The following is a 13,960-nucleotide window of genomic DNA, read 5'->3' as shown; positions in this document are numbered from 1 at the left end:
AAACGTCTACTGATTTTCCCTTGGGAAACAGTACTTTCAGCTCTACAGTAGGGGGGGAAGAAAAACCTAGTCTAGAGAATGGCAGTATTTTTCAAGAGATATAACACAACTTCTGAAGGTGCTATAGCTGTGGGGAAAAAAAAAAATCTAAGGAAGAGGAACTTGCAAAGAAGACTGTAGAGAGGAGAGAACTTGCAAAAATGAAAATCATCTCAATTGCCCAATACTTCTCTACATAGTAGTCTGTTCAAGCTGAAGATTCTCACTCCCTCTTTTCAGGGGCTGGAACGTGAGACAGTAGATGCAACAACTGCCTGAACCTCCTCCTTTGGTCCCAGGAGAGGAGTGCCAGGCCCTTGGGCATGACCTTACCCTCAACTGTGAGTCTGAGTTGAATCGAGAGCCTAATAAAGGATGAGAGTGCCTAGGGAATGATTTCTTCCTCTATTTTCCTTTCTGTTTTAAGCAAGTAGAAACCCAGGCCTCTGAAGAAGGATAAAATCCAAGTTAAGTGAGTTGTTCCTATGGCCCCAAAGTTAAGAAAACTGTAGACTGAATCACCCTGGCAGTAAATCAGAGAGACCCCCAAACACATTCCTAAAATGTGACTCTGCATTCCACCTCCTATTCAGGAGTAAACTGGACAGTAGCAATGCCATATCAGTGAAGCAAATTCAACACTTTTGATGTCTCACTAGCATCACGATTAAAAGGCCATTTTGAAATAGTGTAGACATACCGTTTATTTTCACTTTGGTCTGGAAAGACTCCTGATCCCACAGGCTGTAGCAAAGCAACCTCCTTGACTGGCTCTATCTGCTCTGACATGAAATGCTTGGCTTGATACATGTTTTCCTTACATCTCTTCCTTTAAACATCAGTTCTCTTTCTGCCTTTCTTAATTTTCTGGGTGGATGATGCCAGGAGCGTTGTGTCTGCCAACAGGTAGCCAGACACTAGATCAGTCTCTCTCAATCAGCAAGTCCCATCTGTTAGCTAGAGTCTCTATGCATTCATTCTGCTTATTACAGCAGCTGAGCCTCCAAGTGGGTTCTTTGTGGGCTTCAGGCAGATGCTTAACAAGGTGAGCCAAAAGGAGTCTGGGCGTTTGGAGATGTGTTAAGGAGACCTCAGCTGGAATCTGTTTATGTTTTTCAAGTGCTTGCCTACAGCTTCCCCTGATAGCTTTACCACATGACATCATTGGGGCATCAACCAGACATCCTATTTGATACTTCAAACAAAAATGCTTGTGGCATGCTGTTTTTTTTTTGTTTTTTTTTTTTTTGCGGTACGCAGGCCTCTCACTGCCGTGGCCTCTCCCGCCGCGGAGCACAGGCTCTGGACGCACAGGCCCAGCGGCCACGGCCCACGGGCCCAGCCACTCCAAGGCACGCGGGATTCTCCCGGACCGGGGCACGAACCTGCAACCCCCGCACCGGCAGGCGGACCCCCAACCACTGCGCCACCAGGGAAGCCCGTGGCATTCTACTTTTTAAGCTTAATATCTTATTTTGAGTTTAAAAATGTTCAGTAGTTATCAACATCCTGGCTTAAGCATTCTTAGTTTTGAAGGAGAGTCTTAGTAGACAGACTTTAAAGATATCATCAGCTCTTCCGAGGGAAAGCCAATTTAAGTTCAGGATAAAGAGATCTGTAATCACAAATCACACATCACAGGGTTAGATGGTACATTTGTGGCAGCCTCAGGAGGTGCTCCTCACTGGGTAGCCGTAATAATTCCAAAGAAATCTGATGGACGGGCCTTCGCAAGGAGCGAAATCCACATTTTGTAAAGGGGTTGATGCAGACTGGCTTGTGCCAACCAATAAAATAATGATCTAAAATGACTGAATATTTTACTAGGTTCAGACATTCTTCAAATGGATTTACAGTTTCAAAATGTTCTTCAAGCACATTTTATTTTCTTCATTTTCGTTTCCTATTCTGTTCATGCTTGAGCAATACTGTAGGTGGTGGAAAATGGGGGGGGGGAAGAACCCATTTCTATAGAAAATTATTAGAAATTCTTTATGTGGGATCCAATTGAGCAAGAGCCTGATAGCTAGCAAAGAACTGAGTTGGTACAAGTCATATCTCTCACAGAATAAGCAGAAAGGTCTGGGCGAGAGTGGGCATTAAATGAAAGCATTTTTATTTAGTTGAGGTTTGAAGTCTATGCCCCTCTTCCTCCACTCAGCAGACACAAAAGGCAAAACTGTCTCAGGGAACCGTGGGCAGGCATTTGAGAAATGCGTGAGAGCAATTTCCAGCTGAGCCAATTTTTGTCAAACATCATGTGGCTTGGCCAGGATGGGCTTTGCTAATAGAATCTGAAGCCCGAGGAATCCAGCCCCCATTTCAGACGCCACTCTGAGAAGACGTGAAACAAGGAGTCCAGTCTCCAGATGGGAGAGGCTTTTAATTGGCTGAAAGAACCAGGGTCTGGGCACAGAAAGTCAGACACATCCTTGCTGGTATCATCATTACTGATTCAAACCGCACGAGGAGTACCAAGGAGCTGCCAAGGGGAGAAGCTGAGTCCTCCACAGATTTGAACCATATCTGAACGCCAGGGAGGAAAAGCAAAAAGTGCTTTCCTTGCAAAAATGTTTGAAAGTGCTGCTTTAACTCATTTAACATCATAACAATGTGCTGCCCTGCCCACGTTTTAAGGCTACTCCTTTCTGCATTTCTTTTCCAAATTAGACATTTCCAACATCTTTGTCCTTTTATCCCCAACTGCCCATTATCCTAGTTAAAAATCAATTTTTAGGGCTTCCCTGGTGGCGCAGTGGTTGAGAGCCCACCTGCCGATGCAGGGGACATGGGTTCGTGCCCCGGTCCAGGAGGATCCCACATGCTGCGGAGCGGCTGGGCCCGTGAGCCATGGCCGCTGAGCCTGCATGTCCGGAGCCTGTGCTCCGCAATGGAAGAGGCCACAACAGTGAGAGGCTCCGTACCACAAAAAAAAAAAAAAAAAAAAAAAAAAAAAAAAAAATCAATTTTTATAGGTACAATTTATGCCTGAAAAGGTAAGGTCAGCATTCAACAATACCACTAAATACAGTATTTATGAGTTAGAAGAAATTTGTTTCATTATTAAGAGTTATATAAAAGCTTACCTACTTAACACATGATTACATGGTTTTTAGACTCAGGAATTACATTATGCACACATGGCTACTTACACTCTATGATCTGACCTGAAGTCAAAACTTGTGATTATCAAGCTGGACACCATTCACTGTATAGAATTTTTTTTTTTTTTGCGGGGGGGGGTGGTGGGTGGAACTTGTAGGTTTTCCTAAACGTAAAGACTCTCAACATGTCATTTCTCCTTGAGTGGGTCAAATATTGAGCTACGACCTAATAGCCTGTCAGGAATTAGGAAATAATAACTTGAACACAAGAACCAAATAAAGTATAGACCATGGGAGGACATGGGGAGGAAAATAAAAACAGGAGATTATGTCACTGACTGAAAAAAAAAAAAGGTGGTTTCCCCAAGCAAAGCCGATTTTCCTAAGGGCTCCCCTTCATTTTAATACTGAACATTTTAATTATTTATGTATACAAGGTTTTTAAACAAAAAGGTTTTTAAACGAGAGAATACTTCAAAGTCATCCAGAGAACTTCCTCCAAATTCATATTCCCCAGGCTTTGGATCACACTGGCTCAGAATATCCAGGGATGGTATTTAGGCCTGCTTGAACATTTTGCAAAGTTTCTAGGAGGCTCAGAGGCACATTCCTGGTTAAGAATAGTGGTAGAGCTGCTCACGTTTCCTAGGTGCTACCAGATGGTCTGCTACACCCTCAACTCTCCCTGATTCCCATCCAACTTGTCTCCTACTTACACATGTAAATTTTAAAATGTCAAGTGAAAACTACATCCAGTTACTGCTCCTTTCTTTTCCGGCGCACTTTTCCATATCAGCATACAAAATCACCTAGTTTTCCCTGAAGCCCAGAGGAAAGTGGTGTGAAAGCTTTCACTTGTGCTTTGTACTAACCTTTTTTCTTTCTGTAGGCAGAAGTATTTTTGGACAAATGTTGTTTAAGCATCATGAACTGAGGCTTAAATTTAGTTCAGATAGCTTACCCCTATCACTAATTTCCGCTTGTTGAGTCAAGCCACAAAAATATCAGTGAGAAACACAAAGATTTTACCAAAAAATGATAGTGAGTAGGTTGGCGGAATTTAAAGGGGGAAGGAGAAAGGCACGATAGAGTTTTCCTCAGAAATTTTTAAACAGAGCAGCCATCATTATGGGGCAGAAAGTATTATAGCCATTGCAACAGAAATATACAAAGTCACCTTAACATGTTGTTCAGATTGCAGGTTGGAAGACTTGATTATAATCTGAATTACTATTAAAGCAACGTGAAGAAATTGTCCATCATAAAGCAGATTGAGGAGCAATGGAAGCAGAGAAAAAGTCAAAGTGATAGATCTTGGCATCACTAACTGACATACTATTCAAAAAAGCACAACTTCAGCTGCTGGCCTTAGAGTATTTTATATTCCAGTTTCAATGACGAGGGCATACCTAATGTGAAGATGGATGGTGGGAGTTGTAACCAAGGACTATGTATTCTGACAACTTTTAGCAAGATGGTTGTATCAGGCTATGCTTGCCTAAAGCTGTTATATGTTCTATGATTTTAGCTCCACCTATTCTGATTCTAGATCAACAGTCTGGTCTATGGCAAGTAAATGGTTTGGTTATGAAAATACAAGGTTCCAGTTCCATGAACTGCATTTATTGCTGTGAGTTAACGTTTATGATCATCTTCCTGTCAATGTCTGCCCACAGACAGAGAATGGACTGGCCCTATAGACTTTCTTAACATAACACAAAATTAACAGAGATCCATGGTATAGCTTTAATTCTTAGTTCGGGGCCTTAGCTCTCTCACAGGGACTATTGCTAGCCTTCTAGCTTTTGGCTATGGTCTTACTCCCTCCAGCTAGTCATTCACAAGGTTTTCAGAATGACCTTCTTCAAATGCAAATCTTGTCATCTTACTCACTTGCTTAAATCCCTTTAATGTCTCCCCACTGCCTAAAGAATAAAGTTTAAATTGCTTAGATGAATAAGGAAGAGCCTTGAGCGCAGCTATCACTTACCTCTTCAGTTACATCTCAGGAAATAAACTCCCACACCATCAGTTACCTGGCTTGGAGGCTCTCAGATACATTAAGCTTTCTCACGACTGCATGCTTCATGCAGGTGCTAATGCCGAAATGGCCCTCCTCTCTTTTCTGCTTGCCTAAACACAAGTAAATGTTCTGTCTGGTCTTGGCATGATAGTCAAGACTACTATGAAGGATTTCTTAAATACTCAATTACCAGATCATTCTTTTCTCCATGTCTCTGTTGTGTGTACTTCAAACTAGAACCTACAGTACTTAATTGCACATTACTTTATATATCTGCCTTTATTTTATTACAACCTCACTGAGTCTAGTGACCATGTCTTACTCATCTTTGTAGTCCTAGAACTTGTCATAATATTTTGCCTATAGTAGGAACTCAGTATTTGTTGACTGACTTAAATAACTAAGGAGGCTCAAACTGCCAGCTAAGGAGGTTGGCAATTAGATCTTGAAATAGGAAAAAAAAAAAAAACCTTTATTAAGCACTTACTGTAAGCCAAAGACCACACTGAATCCACTTTAATTGACGAATTAATATCTAGATTATCTGGGAGGATAACAGAGGAAAGGCAATAAATACAGTGAATAAAAATTCTAATAATATATTCAACCTTGGAAATCTAGTAAAGTAAAAGTAACAAGAATAGCAATAAATATAATTAAATGAAAACAATTTAAGCTATATAAATTGTACAGATTCATGACTATATTTAGCAGTTAGACTTTTAACACCAGAACCTCTTTCCATACAAAAGATATTTAAAACATTGTATTGAAAACAAAGATAAAAAGATACTTAAGGAAAACAGCTAAAAGGTAATTTCCATTGCCAATATGCTTTATCCTAGCAATTTTTTTTAATGAGATCATGATATTTTTTAATTTTTAAAATGACATTTACTTTTATTTTGGTTTCAGGGCATTTGTGTTTGTGGTAAGTTTCAGTGTTTTGGTTTTTTGGTTTTTTTTAATATTTCTTAAGGGTCCCTCTGCCTATCTCCTCAGCATTATGAAGTGCTCCTGAAAGCCATTTGGATGATAACAAGTGTTGCAAACTGCAGGTGAATGGGTGTTAGAACCATACTAACAGCAAACAAAAGCATTTTATAATAACAAAGATAGAGACTGGGGAGTCCTTATGAATATGTTATTAAGCACCTGCACTCCAGTTCCCAAACTGGAGCTATTTGAAAAGAAGGGATGCTAACTTTCAGCCAGAATTGATGTCTGCAGAGAGACTGGTTTTTTGTTTTGTTTTGTTTTTAACAGCTGAATTACCGCAACTGAAATAGCTACTTTCCCCCAATACCTATTTGAGTGCTGAAGTCTCACCGTACAGCTAAGCCTACTCCAGCCATACACCTGGGTAGGTAGAAAGGGCTTGACCTCCAAAACATTAAGTCATTTTCTATGCTGGGAGTTTAAGAAATGAAAATGATCATCTGAAAGACAAAGCCTAGCACAGAAATAGGTGTGTTGGAAGGTACTATTCAGAGGAAAGAGTGTAGCAATGAAATGCAGGTGGCATAAGAGAAAAGTGCGTAAAATAATCAGACGTCAGAATGGAGAGACCTGTGGGGGAATACTTTGAGGAGGACTTGCCCAATCTCTTCAAGCCTGTAAAGAAAGTCTGAGTTTGAGCAAATATGGAGATAGTATTTAGAAACCCTAATCTCCATGGTTTACGGAAACCCAGCAGAAGCAGCACGTCAGCTGGATCCAGACTCACCTGCTGTGAAGGCTAGCATGGCACTAAAAACAAGAGCTGTTTGAAAGAAAAAATGCTAACTTTCAGCCAAAATTGAGAAATTGTTTTAAACTAAACTAAATTATGTAATGGTAGAAAGAGATGAGCTATTGAGAGGGAACAGGGCATCTGGGTTTGGGATGCTGGAGACGCAGGGAGCTCTCCTCCCTCAGCCTCTCTAAGGGCAGGTTGTTTTTGGAACAAAGGCTAAGTGATTTGAGTCTGGGTTTCTAATGTTCTGCTCTTTAATTGGCATACATTGCCCAGGCTGAGTATAAAACTGCCTTTCTGGGCTCCCCTGGTGGCGCAGTGGTTGAGAGTCCGCCTGCCGATGCAGGGGACACGGGTTCGTGCCCGGTCTGGGAAGATCCCACATGCCGCGGAGCGGCTGGGCCGGTGAGCCATGGCCACGGAGCCTGCGCATCCGGAGCCTGTGCTCTGCAACGGGAGAGGCCACAACAGTGAGGGGGCCCGCGCACTGCAAAAAACAAAACAAAAACAAACTGCCTTCCTCCTTCCATAATGACTCTAGATGGGGCTGAAATATGTACTAGTGACAATGGCAGTGAAGAAACTCATGGATGCTCTTATGGGTTGAATTTTGTCTCTCAAAAAGATATGTTGGAATCTTAACCCCCTGTACCTGTGAATTTAACCTTATTTAGAAATAGGATCTTTTTAAATGTACTGAAGTGAAGATGAGGTCATTAGGATAGGCCACAATCCAATATACTGGTGCCCTTGTAAGAAGAGGGAAATTTGGAGACACAGAGATGGGATCATGCGAAGACACAAGACACAGAAGGAAGACAGCCATATGAACATAAATGCAGAGACTGGCCTTATTCTGCCATAAACCAAGGAATGTCTGGGGCTCCCAGAAGCTAGAAGAAAGGATGCTCTCCTAAAGGTCTTGGAGGAAATAGCCCTGCCAACATCTTTTAGATTGTAGCCTCTCGAACTGGGAAACGATTAATTTCTCTTGGTTTAAGCCATCCAGTTTGTGGTGTTTTGTTATGGCAGCCCCTAGAGATGGCAACCTCATCACAGGAATAATAGCAACTCACTACAGTGGCAGCAGTAGAGGTCAGCAGAGGAGCCTCTGAGCTTCCCAGGAATCATTTGAAATTACCTCTTCTCAGAGGAGTGATAGCAGTTAAGACACATACCTTTTTCAAAGGGGACTTCTTTTAAGAATTCTAGTGAGATCAGAATATGTCTCCTAATCCATTGGAGGAGTGACCCCAAGGAAGAGACAACATTCTTTCTAATAGACTTATGAGATGCAGAATAATAGAAGCAGCTTGGAAAGGGAACTTAGATTTCCTCTGGACTCTCAGAGTAGTGAAGTCTTCATCTAAATCTTATCACAAGGCCAGTCTTCTCCTAGGTAGGGAGGGAACCACATTCTCCTAGGTGGACAGATTTTTCTGAATATGGATGTTGCCAACATCCCAGCTACGGCTTACTAAAGACTTGTTGCTTATTAGGATACAGAGCTTCTTAAAAGTCAGAAACCCTCTTCAGGGTATTGTGGGAATAGGTCTTAAAATACAAAATGTATTGTTCAACTTCAAGAAAGACAATAAATTATTGGCTTAAGGGGAAAAATTCATGTAATAAGGCTGGCAGACCCCCAGTTTGGTCTAGTTTACTCCCTTATTTTATATATAAGAAAACCAAGGTCTGTGGGATTACATAATTTCAGGCAACATCGGTTTCCTGTCTTGTGCTTTCTCACATCCACAGTACAACGTATCACTTGCAAATCATGTTAGAGCTCTTCTGGTTGATGCTAATGTTGCTCCCGTTATTGACATTGGCTCATATTAAGTCATCCTGAGAAGTAAACTGTCTTCCAGTACTTCACTTAAACATCTTAGACGAAAGCACCTATGTTAAAAACCTCATTTATTTTTATTTCTCGTAAGAGATCCACTGCTTTGGGTCATCATGATAGAGTTTGCTGTCCTCTCAATACATCTCAGTTTCCATCACATTTTCAGTCACTTCTTTAGGCTAGTTTTAAAAGCCAGTTGGCAGAATTACTATGATTTCTCTTTTTTTTAAACCAGCTGATCCTCTCTTGCAAAGAGACAAACAGTCTCCAAGAAGGAAAAATTATGCTGTGTATAATGTTATCCGCAAATCAATGTTACTCATAATGTTTCAGGAAATAAAGTTACTATGGACATATGGGAACATTACAGATTTCTACATTAGTCCTAGGAATAGGTATTCAAAATGGTAGAAGTAAAAGAAAAAATATTTACATTATGCTAAATTAAGCCCAATTCTCTCACAACTGGCAAGTCTTTATTTCTGGATCTCCTAGTCTCCCAGTAGTAGAGACATGGTTTAATCATCAAGTGAAATCAGAATACTTATATATATATTATATATATATTTTTTAACACATGCACACATACACACATACACTGCAGAGCTGTCTACAGTTTAACAGGTTATACACTGCACAACTCCAGTGCACACAGTTTTCATCACAGTCAATGAAAATGTATCACCTTCTGATGGAAATCTCAAAACCAACAAGCGGGTCACAGTGATCTTATGAAATATGTATCTGAACAAAAGGAAAATAAAATTGGGTCAGTTCTTTGAAGAAGGTAAGATTCATCTGAGTTTTATGACACACTTTAAGTTAATAAGTCACATCATATTCTAAGGTTAAAGTTATTAAGAAAACGTCATTCCTAACCAGGACAAGATTTCATAATTCTTCCACTTCTAAATTTTTATTCCTTCATAAGAGTCTCTTTCATATAAAACTACTAAAGGGCTAGAGCTGCAAAAACGTCTATTGAAAAATATTGACATTCTCCCTCCTTTATACTCAATCCTATTCAAATTGCATGTGATTAGTAAACACCTGTATTTGTAAAAAAAAAAGAATTAGATATGTAAAAGGCAAGAGGATCTGCTTTTAATTTTTCTTTTCAACTTGGAGCAAGCCACTACAATTTTTATTACACACACCTTCACGCAGACACATGCACACTCACACATAAAGCAGGACTATAAATCAACACCTACTCTCTACCCAAAACTGAGCGGCAGCAGCAACAAAAAGCTGAAGTATCATTTGTGACCTTAATTGAAAATGGAACAAACAACAACCCTCCAAAATCTCAGAAGATTAAAATAATCCTAAAAATTTTACATAGTATCTGAAGATAAAGTGATTAAAAATGTGTCTTTGTTCTGTTGTCCTTTCTCTAAGTGCTAATCAGATTGGTAATCTCCTAGGAATGCTTATCCTACTTTGCTAAACCTTTCATTAAACAAAACCTTGGGTACAGAAAGACCTAATGACACCTAAATCCAAAATAAATAAATAAATAAAAACACATAGATACATGCCTATAAGACATTTTTCTCATCATCTCATTTCAGAAGACAAATACTTGCATATTGTTTTGTAGTAGTAAGTGGAGCATTGTAGAAATCTGAAGAGAGCCAGAAGTAGGTTTCCATTCTGTTTCTAGTCTGTACCACTGGTGTGACTCCCATCAAATAACTTAACTTACCTAGACCTCAGTTTCTTCATCTGAAAAATGAGGTAAACACTTTCAATTTTTAAAGTTTTTATTTACATTTTTTTTGATGTGGACCATTTTAAAATTCTTTATTGAATTTGTTACAATATTGCTTCTGTTTTTATTTTTATGTTTTGCTTTTTTAGCCATGAGGCATGGGGGATCTTAGCTCCCTGACCAGGGATCGAACCTGTACCCCCTGCATTGGAAAGCAAAGTCTTAGCCAGTGGACCCCCAGGGAAGTCCCACTCTTTACTTTTGAGGTTGTCTAAAGTATATAATATAATGAAACTTTTCTGGCATTTTTACTACTATTAAAATTTTTGATCAATACTAAAGAATAAAGGACATGCAGCAGTTACTTAAAATACTATAGCGAGGGAAAGGCTTATCCTTCGAGAATAACTTGCTCACATGCCTGGACTCCACTGAACCCATTTTGTTCACCCTTCCTGAAATATATATTCTGACTGAGCTTAGAGAACTATGTGTCTTTTCCTCCTCAAAGCATAGCTCAAGACTCATTTCCTTTTATGAGGTCTGTCCAGATTAAACAGTGTGAATCAAATTACTGGCAACATTCCTAGAACATATATGAAGCGATATCTTTTAAAATTCACCACAAATCAATTTTGGACTGAGGTAAGGCATAATAAGAAAGCAAAAAAGTAAAAAATAATAATAATGGGCTTGTGAATACTTAGAAGAGGGAATTTCAGATCCTAAAAACCATTATAGTTTCATTAATTGAAATCAAATCAATCTAATGCCATAGCTGCTTTGGAGATATAACTGGTACATCTTGGATATGCCATTGTTATATTTTTATTTTAGTAAGATATCCAATAAGGTTTCCCATGAAATCTTTATCACAAGGTTGATAACTGTTGAATAGTGGCCAACAGTCTGGAATAAGGACAATGGGGGGTCCCCTAGGAGGTTCCCTTCACAGTTTATACTTCAATGTAATCAGTGTAATACACTAATTAGTAATATGGCTGGGAATATAGAAAATGTCCTCATCAAATTTGCAAATGTAACACACTAGGACAGATAGTGTGCTGGAAAAACAGAATTATATGTTTTTTAAATCCCAAAGAATTAAAAGCCAAAAATAAGATTAAACATACATAAATGTCAACTTTTATACTTAACTTAAAAAGTAGGACTCAAACGTGAGATTAATATCTTTAAGGCATGGCTGCCAAAATATAGACATGAATGGTACTCCTCCTTTGCAAATAACAATGACCCACAGTTGGCTTAAAAGCACTGAAAATAATTTTGCAGAGCATCCTTCATGGTGGAAAAAACCCAGAAGCCAAAAGTCTGTGAAAGGGGAGATAAAACGTCTTTCCCAAGAAGGAAAACTCCCTCCCCCTATTCTTCCTTGCCATAGCTAAGTCAGGCTAGACTACTGCAAAAGATTTTATTAACCATTAAGTGGAACCAAAAGAGAACTGGAAAGAATATAACGAATATACAAACAGGGGTCTTAGATCAATTACCACAAGTTAATACGGGATCAAAGAAATACTCCATCCTAAATATGGAAACCACTTGCTGTACAAAGCTCTTTAGCCACATTATATATTGAAATGAAATGTTAAAATTGGTCTAAAAACCCAGCTCCACAAACTGAGTAAAACTGTTTAATCTAATATTTTGTAGTGGATAAGGAGGTTTTTGAAGCCTATATGAGAACATTAAATATGCTCAGGTAGCAACAGAAATTGTAAAATTGGTGGTAAACTGTATATATGACTATGATTACAACTCTGCTAGAATATGCTCTTAAGAGAAACTTCCTAAAAGTGTTTTGAAAGGAAGCATTCTATAGCCTTCAAAAGACTATGTTTGGATGGTAGGCACGGAGTGATTTTTCTTTGTTTTGCTTTTATGTATTGTCTAAGTTCTACTTTATAATTAAAGATAATAACTTACATCGATTACTCTTTGTATGTAGTGTACTTGTTGCTCTACTTGCATTATCTTTGCAATAACTCATTTAATTCATGCTAAGAGATCATGAAATAGTTTCATGCATCGCAGTTTCTTCATCTATAAAGATAATTGGAGTAACTATCTAGATTGACTGTGGACATTAAGTATTATTCTAATATTAATGACAGTAACTATACCTAGTAGTGACTTTGATACAAAAATCTGGCAGTTTACCTCTAAAGTGCAAACTCTTAATTACCCTATAATATAAAATGATGCCCAACCTAGTTTGGTTAAAAGTCAGAATACCTCATTATGCCATAATTAATTTATAATCAACAGCTTAAAGTATCTATGTCCTACATTTCATATGCTGATCGCTAGACAATACCTATTCCCGAAGTACTGATACAATGTTAAAGGTGTGACCTTACACAAACTGTAACAATCTTATTTTCAGATAAAGAATTAACACATACCATGTAGAGTTTTTATGATAAAAATAACATACATGAAAGGCCTATATCAATGACTATATTATTGTTGTCTGGGAGAAATTGTCCCCATGACTCTCTAAATATTGTTTTCTAAGAAAAATGTCCAACTTTATTTGTTCCTTTATTACAGGAGGTAGGATAGATGTTTCAATAAGTGGAACTTCTTCCACTTAACAAGCACTCACTTATCAATCCTGAACAAATCTGAACCCAGCTCAGAGCCCTATGTATGGGCTGTGATAGAATGAATACTCCAGACCCATCTATCTCACCCCAGGCGTTATCCTGTTGGTATTATTCTGTAGTTTAGCATTTGTAAACTTGGTTGATGTGGTACCACTAGAACAAATTCACATGGGTTGTGAGAGTTTCATTCTTCATCATTAACAGGGAGGATACAATGGTTTCCATTCTAGAAGCATTCTGGCCTTTCCCAAAGAAGATGGCCTTTGGCTGTTGATGTCCAAATGGAAGAAAAGATCCAGGGCTTTTGAGTGCCCTGACTTATGCGGATGAAACAAATTGCTGCAATCACTTTTGCCTTGATCCATCGAGTTGTTATCTCCCAGAAAGAGTGGCTTTTATTGCTGCTAAGGGGCTGCTGTATTCTTTAAGAAGGAATGATTCCAACACAGATATGAATGTTCAAACCCTTATACTAAAATATTTAGGTTTAATTTCATTGGCTAAATCTGTAATCAGAGAGTGGAATAGAAATATTTTTAGAGAACAAGTTTAGAAAAAGAAATTTTATACAAAAAATAAATTGGCCCTTTATAGTAAGTTCTCCAAATGTTCCCAAGAATGATTTTTATAATTCCCTCATTATACATTTGGGAAATTGAAATGAATATGAAAACCTTGATTTCAATTCATGCTTGATATGAGAAGCTAGGCCTTTTAAACTTTTAACCAGATTTTCTAATGTACAGGTATGTAATTAAAAAGGGAATCCTATTGCCCTAGATTTTTATTACTTTACTTCATTGACAAACAGATTTAAGCAATTAACTCCAGAGATGAAAACACAAAGCCATTGGGTTACTGGATGT

The 13,960-nt window shown here is 38.5% G+C and overlaps 1 protein-coding gene across 1 annotated transcript in view; it reads right to left on the bottom strand.

Annotated features, from left to right (window-relative positions):
- Window positions 1-13,960, bottom strand: part of LRP1B (LDL receptor related protein 1B) — a gene marked incomplete at its 3' end in the record, with an annotated part of 1,802,496 nt that overhangs the window by 1,354,791 nt on the left and 433,745 nt on the right. The window lies entirely within an intron of this gene.

This window comes from Grampus griseus (genome assembly GCF_964374135.1).
Source record: "Grampus griseus genome assembly, chromosome: 7".
In the NCBI taxonomy this organism is placed as follows: Eukaryota; Metazoa; Chordata; class Mammalia; order Artiodactyla; family Delphinidae; genus Grampus; species Grampus griseus.
The sequence above is the reverse complement of the archived record's forward strand: the minus strand, read 5'-3'. Positions and strand labels throughout refer to the sequence as shown.